The sequence below is a fragment of the Schistocerca serialis genome, chromosome 1, assembly GCF_023864345.2.
Source record: "Schistocerca serialis cubense isolate TAMUIC-IGC-003099 chromosome 1, iqSchSeri2.2, whole genome shotgun sequence".
NCBI classification, from domain to species: domain Eukaryota; kingdom Metazoa; phylum Arthropoda; class Insecta; order Orthoptera; family Acrididae; genus Schistocerca; species Schistocerca serialis.
Window position 1 is genome coordinate 33,496,257 of NC_064638.1, and position 13,918 is coordinate 33,510,174.

Below are 13,918 nucleotides of genomic sequence, written 5' to 3' on the forward strand. Positions count from 1 at the left end.
GGAGATCCTAGTATTTAATAGCGCCGCAAATTGTATAACTCATCGTCAACGGAAGAGTGCAACGGTAACAGAAAGAAGACAATGGTGCATCGGATACATGCCACTGGAGCCCCAGGAGAGCTGCCATTTGCCGACAACAGCCTTGCTATTCTTTTGCGGAGAAGAGGGCATGAGGCCTCCAGATATCAATCGCGACAAAACTTCTGTGCCACCGTCTCTATGGGTCGGTGGGAGGATGGCAGGAATCATTTTGTGCTACGTCACAAACCACCTACTGGGCTCCCAGATGAGGTTAAACGAGCCAACAGCAACTTTGTTAATCTCCTCAATAGAGGTCTTTATGGGGATCCTAGTATTTAATAGCGACGCTAATTGTATAACTCATCGGCAATGTGAGGTTGCTAGGGTTACGGAAAACCGACAGTGGTGCATCGGATACATGCCACTATAGCCCCAGGAGAGCTGGCATGTGGCGACGACAGCCTTGCTAGTCTCATGCGGAGAAGAGGGCATGAGGCCTCCAAACATCAATCACGACGAAATTTCAATGCCACAATGTCACTGATACGGTGGGAGCACTGCATAAATCATTCTGCGTTACGCCACAAGATACCTATTGGGCCCCCACAAGAGATTAAATGAGCCAACAGCAACTTCGTTAATCTCCTCAATATGAGTCGTTATGGAGATCCTAGTATTTAATAGCGACGCAATTTGTATAACCCATCGGCAATGGGAGAGGGCTACGGTTACGGAAAACAGACAGTGGTGAATCGGATACATGCCACTGCAGCCCAAGGAGAGCTGCCATGTGTCGACCACAGCCTTGCTAGTCTCTTGCGGAGAAGAGGGCATGAGGCCTCCAGATATCAATCGCGACGAAATTTCTGTTCCACCAACTCAATGGGACGGTGTGAGGATGGCAGGAATCATTCTGTGGTACTTCAGAAACCACCTATTGGGCTCCCAGAAGAGATTAAATGAGCCAACAGCAACTTTGTTAATCTAATCAGTATAAGTCGTTATGGAGATCCTAATATTTAATAGCGACGCAATTTGTATAACTCATCGTCAATGGGCGAGTGCTACGGATACAGAAAACAGACAGTGGTGAATCGGATACATGCCACTGGAGCCTCAGGAGAGCTGCCATGTGGCAACCACAGCCTTGCTAGTCTCTTGCGGTGAAGATGGGCATGAGGCCTCCAGATATCAATCGCGACGAAATTTCTGTTCCACCATTTCAATGGGACGGTGGGAGGATATCAGGAATCATTCTGTGGTACTTCAGAAACCACCTCTTGGGCTATTAGAAGAGATTAAATGAGCCAACAGCAACTTTGTTAATCTCCTCAATATAAGTCGTTATGGAGATCCTAGTATTTAATAGCGACGCAATTTGTATAACTCATCGGCAATGGGAGAGTGCTACGGTTACAGAAAACAGACAGTGGTGCATCGGATACATGCCACTGCAGCCCCAGGAGAGCTGGCATGTGGCGACCACAACCTTGCTAGTCTCTTGCGGAGAAGAGGGCATGAGGCCCCCAGATATCAATCGCGACGAAATGTCTGTTCCACCATCTCAATGGGTAGGTGTTGGGATGGCAGCAATTTCTGTGGTTTTTCAGAAACCACCTATTGGGCTCCCAGAAGAGATTAAATGAGCCAACAGCCACTTTGTTAATCTCCTCAATATAAGTCGTTACGGAGATCCTAGTATTTAATAGCGACGCAATTTGTATAACTCATCGGCAATGGGAGAGTGCTACGGTTACAGAAAACAGACAGTGGTGCATCGGATACATGCCACTGCAGCCCCAGGAGAGCTGCCATGTGGCGACCACAGCCTTGCTAGTCTCTTGCGGAGTAGAGGGCATGAGGCCTCCAGATATCAATCGCGACGAAATTTCTGTGCCACCATCTCGATGGGACGGTAGTAGAATGGCAGGAATCATTTTGTGGTACTTCAGAAACTACCTATTTGGCTCCCAGAAGAGATTAAATCAGCCAACAGCAACTTTGTTAATCTCCTCAATATAAGTCGTTATGGAGATCCTAGTATTTAATACCGACGCAATTTTTATAACTCATCGGCAATGGGAGAGTGCTACGATTATGAAACAGGCAGTGGTGCATCGGATACATGCCACTCGAGCCCCAGCAGAGCTGCCATGTGGCGACCACAGCCTTGCTAGTCTCTTGCGGAGAAGAGGGCATGAGGCCTCCAGATATCAATCGCGATGAAATTTCTGTTCCACCACCTCAATGGGACGGTGGGAGGATGGCAGGAATCATTCTGTGGTACTTCAGAAACCACCTATTGGGCTCCCAGAAGAGATTAAATGAGCCAACAGCAACTTCGTTAATCTCCTCAATATAAGTCGTTATGGAGATCCTAGTATTTAATAGCGACGCAATTTGTATAATTCATCGGCAATGGGAGAGTGCTACGGTTACAGAAAACAGACAGTGGTGCATCGGATACATGCCACTGCAGCCCCAGGAGAGCTGCCACGTGGCGACCACAGCCTTGCTAGTCTCTTGCGGAGATGAGGGCATGAGGCCTCCAGATATCAATCGCGACGAAATTTCTGTTCCACTTTCTCAGTGGGACGATGGGCGGATGGCAGGAATCATTCTGTGGTACTTCAGAAACCACGTATTGGGCTCCCAGAAGAGATTAAATGAGCCAACAGCAACTTTGTTAATCTCCTCGATATAAGTCGTTATGGAGATCGTAGTATTTAATAGCGACGCAATTTCTATAACTCATCGGCAATGGGGGAGTGCTACGGTTACAGAAAACAGACAGTGGTGCATCGGATCCACGCCACTGCAGCCCCAGAAGAGCTGCCACGTGGCGACCGCAGCCTTGCTAGTCTCTTGCGGTGAAGAGGGCATGAGACCTCCAGATATCAATCGCGACGAAATTTCTGTTCCACCACCTCAATGGGACGGTGGGAGGATGGCAGGAATCATCCTGTGGTACTTCAGAAACGACCTATTGGGCTCTCAGAAGAGATGAAATGAGCCAACAGCAACTTTGTTTATCTCCTCAATATAAGTCTCTATGGAGATCCTAGTATTTAATAGCGACGCAATTTGTATAACTCATCGGCAATGGGAGAGTGCTACGGTCACAGAAAACAGACAGTGGTGCATCGGATACATGCCACTGCAGCCCCAGGAGGGCTGCCATGTGGCGACCACAGCCTTGCTAGTCTCTTGCGGAGAAGAGGGCATGAGACCTCCAGATATCAATCGCGACGAAATGTCTGTTCCACCATCTCAATGGGTAGGTGTTGGGATGGCAGCAATTTCTGTGTTTTTCAGAAACCACCTATTGGGCTCCCAGAAGAGATTAAATGAGCCAACAGCCACTTTGTTAATCTCCTCGATATAAGTCGTTATGGAGATCGTAGTATTTAATAGCGACGCAATTTCTATAACTCATCGGCAATGGGAGACTACTACGGTTACAGAAAACAGACAGTGGTGCATCGGATCCACGCCACTGCAGCCCCAGAAGAGCTGCCACGTGGCGACCGCAGCCTTGCTAGTCTCTTGCGGTGAAGAGGGCATGAGACCTCCAGATATCAATCGCGACGAAATTTCTGTTCCACCACCTCAATGGGACGGTGGGAGGATGGCAGGAATCATCCTGTGGTACTTCAGAAACGACCTATTGGGCTCTCAGAAGAGATGAAATGAGCCAACAGCAACTTTGTTTATCTCCTCAATATAAGTCTCTATGGAGATCCTAGTATTTAATAGCGACGCAATTTGTATAACTCATCGGCAATGGGAGAGTGCTACGGTCACAGAAAACAGACAGTGGTGCATCGGATACATGCCACTGCAGCCCCAGGAGGGCTGCCATGTGGCGACCACAGCCTTGCTAGTCTCTTGCGGAGAAGAGGGCATGAGACCTCCAGATATCAATCGCGACGAAATGTCTGTTCCACCATCTCAATGGGTAGGTGTTGGGATGGCAGCAATTTCTGTGTTTTTCAGAAACCACCTATTGGGCTCCCAGAAGAGATTAAATGAGCCAACAGCCACTTTGTTAATCTCCTCAATATAAGTCGTTACGGAGATCCTAGTATTTAATAGCGACGCAATTTGTATAACTCATCGGCAATGGGAGAGTGCTACGGTTACAGAAAACAGACAGTGGTGCATCGGATACATGCCACTGCAGCCCCAGGAGAGCTGCCATGTGGCGACCACAGCCTTGCTAGTCTCTTGCGGAGTAGAGGGCATGAGGCCTCCAGATATCAATCGCGACGAAATTTCTGTGCCACCATCTCGATGGGACGGTGGTAGAATGGCAGGAATCATTCTGTGGTACTTCAGAAACCACGTATTGGGCTCCCAGAAGAGATTAAATGAGCCAACAGCAACTTTGTTAATCTCCTCGATATAAGTCGTTATGGAGATCCTAGTATTTAATAGCGACGCAATTTCTATAACTCATCGGCAATGGGGGAGTGCTACGGTTACAGAAAACAGACAGTGGTGCATCGGATCCACGCCACTGCAGCCCCAGAAGAGCTGCCACGTGGCGACCGCAGCCTTGCTAGTCTCTTGCGGTGAAGAGGGCATGAGACCTCCAGATATCAATCGCGACGTAATTTCTGTTCCACCACCTCAATGGGAAGGTGGGAGGATGGCAGGAATCATCCTGTGGTACTTCAGAAACGACCTATTGGGCTCTCAGAAGAGATGAAATGAGCCAACAGCAACTTTGTTTATCTCCTCAATATAAGTCGCTATGGAGATCCTAGTATTTAATAGCGACGCAATTTGTATAACTCATCGGCAATGGGAGAGTGCTACGGTTACAGAAAACAGACAGTGGTGCATCGGATACATGCCACTGCAGCCCCAGGAGAGCTGCCATGTGGCGACCACAGCCTTGCTAGTCTCTTGAGGAGAAGAGGGCATGAGGCCTCCAGATATCAATCGCGACGAAATTTCTGTTCCACTTTCTCAGTGGGACGGTGGGAGGATTGCAGGAATCATTCTGTGGTACTTCAGAAACGACCTATTGGGCTCTCAGAAGAGATAAAATGAGCCAACAGCAACTTTGTTAATCTCCTCAATATAAGTCGTTATGGAGATCCTAGTATTTAATAGCGACGCAATTTGTATAACTCATCGGCAATGGGAGAGTGCTACGGTTACAGAAAACAGACAGAGGTGCATCGGATACATGCCACTGCAGCCCCAGGAGAGCTGCCATGTGCCGACTACAGCCTTTCTAGTCTCTTGCGGAGAAGAGGGCATGAGGCCTCCAGATATCAATCGCGACGAAATTTCTGTGTCACCGTCTCAATGGGACGGTGGGAGGATGGCGGGAATCATTCTGTCCTACGCCAGAAACCACCAGATGAGATTAAATTGCCCAACGGCAACTTTGTTAATCTCCTCAACATAAGTCGTTATGGAGATCCCAGTATTTAATAGTGTCACAAATTGTATAACTCATCGGCATTGGAAGAGTGCTACGTTTACAGAAAACAGACAGTGGTGCATCAGATACATTCCACTGGAGTCCCAGGAGAGCTGCCATGTGGCGACTACAGCCTTGCTAATCTCTTGCGGAGAAGAGGGCATGAGGCCTCCAGATATCAATCGCGACGAAATTTCTGTGCACCATCTCTATGGGGCAGTGGGAGGATGGCAGGAATTGCTCTGTGGTACATCACAAACCACCTATTGGGCTCCCAGAAGAGATTAAATGAGCCAACAGCAACTTCGTTAATGTCCTAATTATAAGTCGTTATGGAGATCCTAGTATTCAATAGCGATGCAAACTGTATAACTCATCGGCAATGGGAGAGTGCTATGGTTACAGAAAAGAGACAGTGGTGCATCGGATACATGCCACTGGAGCCCCAGGAGAGCAGCCATGTTGAGACCACGGCCTCGCTAACCTCTTGCGGAGAAGAGGGCATTAGGCCTCCAGATATCAATCGCGAAGAAATTTCTGTCCACCATCTCTATGGGTCGGTGGGAGGATGGCAGAAATCATTCTGTGGTACTTCACAAACCACCTAATGAGCTCCCAGAAGAGATTAAATGAGCTAACAGCAACTTTGTTAATCTCCTCAATATAAGTCGTTATGGAGATCGCAGTAATTAATAGCGATGCCAACTGTAGATCTCATCGGCAATGGGAGAGTGCTGCGGTTGCAGAAAACAGACAGTGGTGCATCGGATACATGCCACTGGAGCCCCAGGACGGCTGCCATGTTGTGACCACAGCCTTGCTAATCTCATGCGGAGAAGATGGATTGAGGCCTCCAAATACCAATCGCGACGAAATTTCTGTGCCACCATCTCTATGGGTCGGTGGGAGGATGGCAGGAATCATCCTGTGGTACTTCACAAACCACCTATTGGGCTCCCAGAAAAGATTAAATGAGCCAACAGCAACTTTGTTAATCTCCTCAATATAAGTCGTTATGGAGATCCTACTATTTAATAGCGATGCAAACTGTAGATCTCATTGGCAATGGGAGAGTGCTACGGTTACAGAAAACAGACAGTGGTGCATCGGATCCATGCCACTGGATCACCAGGACAGCTGCCATGTTGCGACCACAGCCTTGCTAATTTCTTGCGGAGAAGAGGGCATGAGGCCTCCAGATATCAATCGCGACGGAATTTCTGTGCCACCACCCCTATGGGTCGGTGGGAGCATGGCAGGAATCATTCTGTGGTACGTCACTAACCACCTATTGGGCTCCCAGAAAAGATTAAATGAGCCAACAGCTACTTTGTTAATCTCCCCAATATAAGTCGTTATGGACATCCTAGTATTTAACAGCAATGCAAACTGTATAACTCATCGGCAATGGGAGAGTGCTACGGTTACAGAAAACAGACAGTGGTGCATCGGATGCATGCCACTGGAGCCCCAAGGCAGCTGCCATGTTGCGACCACAGCCGTGCTAATCTCTTGCGGAGAAGAGGGCATGATGCCTCCAGATATCAATCGCGACGAAATTTCTGTTCCACCATCCCTATGGGTCGGTGGGAGGATGGCAGCAATCATTCTGTGGTACGTCATTAACCACCTATTGGGCTCCCAGAAGAGATTAAATGAGCCAACAGCTACTATGTTAGTCTTCACAATGTATGTCGTTATGGAGATCCTAGTATTTAACAGCGACGCAAACTGTATAACTAATCGGCAATGTGAGAGTGCTACGGTTATAGAAAACAGACAGTGGTGCATCGGATACATGCCACTGGATCGCCAGGACAGCTGCCATGTTGCGACCACAGCCTTGCTAATCACTTGCGGAGAAGAGGGCATGAGGCCTCCAAATATAAATCGCGACGGAATTCCTGTGCCACCACCTTTATGTGTCGGTGGGAGCATGGCAGGAATCATTCTGTCGTACGTCACAAACCACCTATTGGGCTCCCAGAAAAGATTAAATGAGCCAACAGCTACTTTGTTAATCTCCTCAATATAAGTCGTTATGTAGATCCTAGTATTTAACAGCAGTGCAAACTGTATAACTCATCGGCAATGGGAGAGTGCTACGGTTACAGAAAACAGACAGTGGTGCATCGGATACATGCCACTGGAGCCCCAAGACAGCTGCCATGTTGCGACCACAGCCGTGCTAATCTCTTGCGGAGAAGAGGGCATGATGCCTACAGATATCAATCGCGACGAAATTGCTGTGCCACCATCCCTATGGGTCGGTGGGAGGATGGCAGGAATCATTCTGTTGTACGTCACAAACCACCTATTGGGCTCCCAGAAGAGATTAAATGCGCCAACAGCAACTTTGTTAATCTCCTCAATATAAGTCGTTATGGAGATCCGAGTATTTAATAGCAATGCAAACTGTATAACTCATCGGCAATGGGAGAGTGCTACGGTTACAGAAAACAGACAGTGGTGCATCGAATTCATGCCACTGGAGCCCCAGGACAGCTGCCATGTAGCGACCACATCCTTGCTAATCTCTTGCGGAGAAGAGGGCATGAGGCCTCCAGATATCAATCGCGACGAAATTTCTGGGCACCACCTCTATGGGTCGGTGGGAGGATGGCAGGAATCATTCTGTGGTACGTCACAAACCACCTATTGGGCTCTCAGAAGGGATTAAATGAGCCAACGGCAACGTTGTTAATCTCCTCAATATAAGTCGTTATGGAGATCCTAGAATTTAACAGCGATGCAAACTGTATAACTCATCGGCAATGGGAGAGTGCTACGGTTACACAAAACAGACAGTGGTGCATCGGATACATGCCACTGGAGACCCAGGACAGCGGCCATGTTGCGACCACAGCCACGCTAATCCCTTGCGGAGAAGAGGGCATGAGGCCTCCAGACTTCAATCGCGCCGAAATTTCTGTCCACCATCTCTATGGGTCGGTGGGAGGATGGCAGGATTCATTCTGTGGTACGTCACAATCCACCTATTGGGCTCCCAGAAGAGATTAATTGAGCCAACAGCAACTTTGTTAATCTCCTCAATATATGTCGTTTTGGAGATCCTAGTATTTAATAGCGATGCAAACTGTATAACTCATTGGCAATGGGAGACTGCTACGGTTACAGAAAACAGACAGTGGTGCGTCGGATACATGCCACTGAACCCCCAGGACAGCTGCCATGTGGCGACCATAAGCTAGCTAATCTCTTGCCGAGAAGAGGGCATGAGGCCTCCAGATATCAATCGCGACGAAATTTCTATGCCACCATCTCTATGGGTCGGTGGGAAGATGGCAGGAATCATTCTGTGGTACGTCACAAACCACCTATTGGGCTCCCAGAAGAGATTAAATGAGCCAACAGCAACTTTTTTAGTCTCCTCAATTTAAGTCCTTATGAAGATCCTAGTATTTAATAGCGACGCAAATTGTATAACTCAACAGCATTGGAAGAGTGCTACGGTTACAGAAAACGGACAGTGGTGCATCAGATACATTCCACTGGAGTCCCTGGAGAGCTGCCATGTGGCGACCACAACCTTGCTAGTCTCTTGTGGACAAGAGGGCATGTGGCCTCCAGATATCAATCGCGACGAAATTTCTGTGCCACCGACTCAATGGGACGGTGGGAGGATGGCGGGAATCATTCTGTGGTACGCCAGAAACCACCAGATGAGATTAAATTGGCCTACGGCAACCTTGTTAATCTCCTCAATATAAGTCGTTATGGAGATCCTAGTATTTAATAGTGTCACAAATTGTATAACTCATCGGCATTGGAAGAGTGCTACGTTTACAGAAAACAGACAGTGGTGCATCAGATACATTCCACTGGAGTCCCAGGAGAGCTGCCATGTGGCGACCACAGCCTTGCTAATCTCTTGCGGAGAAGAGGGCATAAGGCTTCCAGATTTCAATCGCGACGAAATTTCCGTGTCACAATGTGAATCGGATCGTGGGAGAATGGAAGGAAACATATTGTGGTACATCAGAAACGACCTGTTGGGCTCCCAGAAGAGATTAAATGAGCCAACAGCTACTTTCTTAATCTCCTCAATGTAAGTCGTTATGGAGATCCTAGTATTTAATAGCGATGCAATCTGTATAACTCATCGGCAATGGGAGGGTGTTATGGTTACAGAAAACAGACAGTGGTGCTTCGGATACATGCTACTGGAGCCCCAGGACAGCTGCCATGTGGCAACCACAGCCTTGCTAATCTCTTGCGGAGAAGAGGGATTGAGGCCTCCAAATATCAATCGCGACGAAATTTCTGTTCCACCATCTCTATGGGTCGGTGGGAGGATGGCAGGAGTCATCCTGTGGTACTTCACAAACCACCTATTGGGCGCCCAGAAAAGATTAAATGAGCCAACAGCAACTTTGTTAATGTCCTAATTATAAGTCGTTATGGAGATCGCAGTAATTAATAGCGATGCAAACTGTAGATCTCATCGGCAATGGGAGAGTGCTACGGTTGCAGAAAACAGACAGTGGTGCATCGGATACATGCCACTGGAGCCCCAGGACGGCTGCCATGTTGCGACCACAGCCTTGCTAATCTCTTGCGGAGAAGAGGGATTCAGTCCTCCAAATATCAATCGCGACGAAATTTCTGTGCCACCATCTCTATGGGTCGGTGGGAGGATGGCAGGAATCATCCTCTGGTACTTCACAAACCACCTATTGGGCGCCCAGAAAACATTAAATGAGCCAACAGCAACTTTGTTAATCTTCTCAATATAAGTCGTTATGGAGATCCTAGTATTTAATAGCGATGCAAACTGTAGATCTCATTGGCAATGGGAGAGTGCTACGGTTACAGAAAACAGACAGTGGTGCATCGGATCCATGCCACTGGATCACCAGGACAGCAGCCATGTTGCGACCACAGCCTTGCGAATCTCTTGCGGAGAAGAGGGCATGAGGCCTCCAGATATCAATCACGACGGAATTTCTGTGCCACCACCCCTATGGGTCAGTGGGAGCATGGAAGGAATCATACTGTGGTACGTCACTAACCACCTATTGGGCTCCCAGAAAAGATTAAATGAGCCAACAGCTACTTTGTTAATCTCCCCAATATAAGTCGTTATGGACATCCTAGTATTTAACACCAATGCAAACTGTATAACTCATCGGCAATGGGAGAGTGCTACGGTTACAGAAAACAGACAGTGGTGCATCGGATGCATGCCACTGGAGCCCCAAGACAGCTGCCATGTTGCGACCACAGCCGTGCTAATCTCTTGCGGAGAAGAGGGCATGATGCCTCCAGATATCAATCGCGACGAAATTTCTGTTCCACCATCCCTATGGGTCGGTGTGAGGATGGCAGCAATCATTCTGTGGTACGTCATTAACCACCTATTGGGCTCCCAGAAGAGATTAAATGAGCCAACAGCAACTATGTTAGTCTTCACAATGTAAGTCGTTATGGAGATCCTAGTATTTAACAGCGATGCAAACTGTATAACTCATCGGCAATGGGAGAGTGCTACGGTTACAGAACACAGACAGTGGTGCATCGGATACATGCTACTGGAGCCCCAGGACAGCTGCCATATGGCGACCACAGCCATGCTAATCTCTTGCGGAGAAGACGGCATGAGGTCGGTGGGAGGATGGCAGGAATCATTCTGTGGTACGTCACAAACCACCTATTGGGCTCTCAGAAGAGATTAAATGAGCCAACAGCAACGTTGTTAATCTCCTAAATATAAGTCGTTATGGAGATCCTAGAATTTAACAGCGATGCAAACTGTATAACTCATCGGCAATGGGGGAGTGCTACGGTTACACAAAACAGACAGTGGTGCATCGGATACATGCCAGTGGAGACCCAGGACAGCGGGCATGTTGCGACCACAGCCACGCTAATCCCTTGCGGAGAAGAGGGCATGAGGCCTCCAGACTTCAATCGCGCCGAAATTTCTGTCCACCATCTCTATGGGTCGGTGGGAGGATGGCAGGAATCATTCTGTGGTAAGTCACAAATCACCTATTGGGCTCCAAGAAGAGAGGAAGTCAGCCAACAGCAACTTTGTTAATCTCCTCAATATAAGTCGTTATCGAGATCCTAGTATTTAATAGCGATGCAAACTGTATAACTAATCGGTAAAGTGAAAGTGCTACGGTTACAGAAAACAGACAGTGGTGCATCGGATACATGCCACTGGAGCCCCAGGACAGCTGCCATGTTGCGACCACAGCCTTGCAAATCTCTTGCGGAGAAGAGGGCATGAGGCCCCCAGATATCAATCGCGGCAACATTTCTGAGCCACCATCTCTATGGGTCGGTGGGAGGATGGCAGGATTCATTCTGTGGTACTTCACAAACCACCTATTGGGCTCCCAGAAAAGATTAAATGAGCCAACAGCAACTTTGTTAATCTCCTCAATATAAGTCGTTATGGAGATCCTACTATTTAATAGCGATGCAAACTGTAGATCTCATTGGCAATGGGAGAGTGCTACGGTTACAGAAAACAGACAGTGGTGCATCGGATCCATGCCACTGGATCACCAGGACAGCTGCCATGTTGCGACCACAGCCTTGCTAATTTCTTGCGGAGAAGAGGGCATGAGGCCTCCAGATATCAATCGCGACGGAATTTCTGTGCCACCACCCCTATGGGTCGGTGGGAGCATGGCAGGAATCATTCTGTGGTACGTCACTAACCACCTATTGGGCTCCCAGAAAAGATTAAATGAGCCAACAGCTACTTTGTTAATCTCCCCAATATAAGTCGTTATGGACATCCTAGTATTTAACAGCAATGCAAACTGTATAACTCATCGGCAATGGGAGAGTGCTACGGTTACAGAAAACAGACAGTGGTGCATCGGATGCATGCCACTGGAGCCCCAAGGCAGCTGCCATGTTGCGACCACAGCCGTGCTAATCTCTTGCGGAGAAGAGGGCATGATGCCTCCAGATATCAATCGCGACGAAATTTCTGTTCCACCATCCCTATGGGTCGGTGGGAGGATGGCAGCAATCATTCTGTGGTACGTCATTAACCACCTATTGGGCTCCCAGAAGAGATTAAATGAGCCAACAGCTACTATGTTAGTCTTCACAATGTATGTCGTTATGGAGATCCTAGTATTTAACAGCGACGCAAACTGTATAACTAATCGGCAATGTGAGAGTGCTACGGTTATAGAAAACAGACAGTGGTGCATCGGATACATGCCACTGGATCGCCAGGACAGCTGCCATGTTGCGACCACAGCCTTGCTAATCACTTGCGGAGAAGAGGGCATGAGGCCTCCAAATATAAATCGCGACGGAATTCCTGTGCCACCACCTTTATGTGTCGGTGGGAGCATGGCAGGAATCATTCTGTCGTACGTCACAAACCACCTATTGGGCTCCCAGAAAAGATTAAATGAGCCAACAGCTACTTTGTTAATCTCCTCAATATAAGTCGTTATGTAGATCCTAGTATTTAACAGCAGTGCAAACTGTATAACTCATCGGCAATGGGAGAGTGCTACGGTTACAGAAAACAGACAGTGGTGCATCGGATACATGCCACTGGAGCCCCAAGACAGCTGCCATGTTGCGACCACAGCCGTGCTAATCTCTTGCGGAGAAGAGGGCATGATGCCTACAGATATCAATCGCGACGAAATTGCTGTGCCACCATCCCTATGGGTCGGTGGGAGGATGGCAGGAATCATTCTGTTGTACGTCACAAACCACCTATTGGGCTCCCAGAAGAGATTAAATGCGCCAACAGCAACTTTGTTAATCTCCTCAATATAAGTCGTTATGGAGATCCGAGTATTTAATAGCAATGCAAACTGTATAACTCATCGGCAATGGGAGAGTGCTACGGTTACAGAAAACAGACAGTGGTGCATCGAATTCATGCCACTGGAGCCCCAGGACAGCTGCCATGTAGCGACCACATCCTTGCTAATCTCTTGCGGAGAAGAGGGCATGAGGCCTCCAGATATCAATCGCGACGAAATTTCTGGGCACCACCTCTATGGGTCGGTGGGAGGATGGCAGGAATCATTCTGTGGTACGTCACAAACCACCTATTGGGCTCTCAGAAGGGATTAAATGAGCCAACGGCAACGTTGTTAATCTCCTCAATATAAGTCGTTATGGAGATCCTAGAATTTAACAGCGATGCAAACTGTATAACTCATCGGCAATGGGAGAGTGCTACGGTTACACAAAACAGACAGTGGTGCATCGGATACATGCCACTGGAGACCCAGGACAGCGGCCATGTTGCGACCACAGCCACGCTAATCCCTTGCGGAGAAGAGGGCATGAGGCCTCCAGACTTCAATCGCGCCGAAATTTCTGTCCACCATCTCTATGGGTCGGTGGGAGGATGGCAGGATTCATTCTGTGGTACGTCACAATCCACCTATTGGGCTCCCAGAAGAGATTAATTGAGCCAACAGCAACTTTGTTAATCTCCTC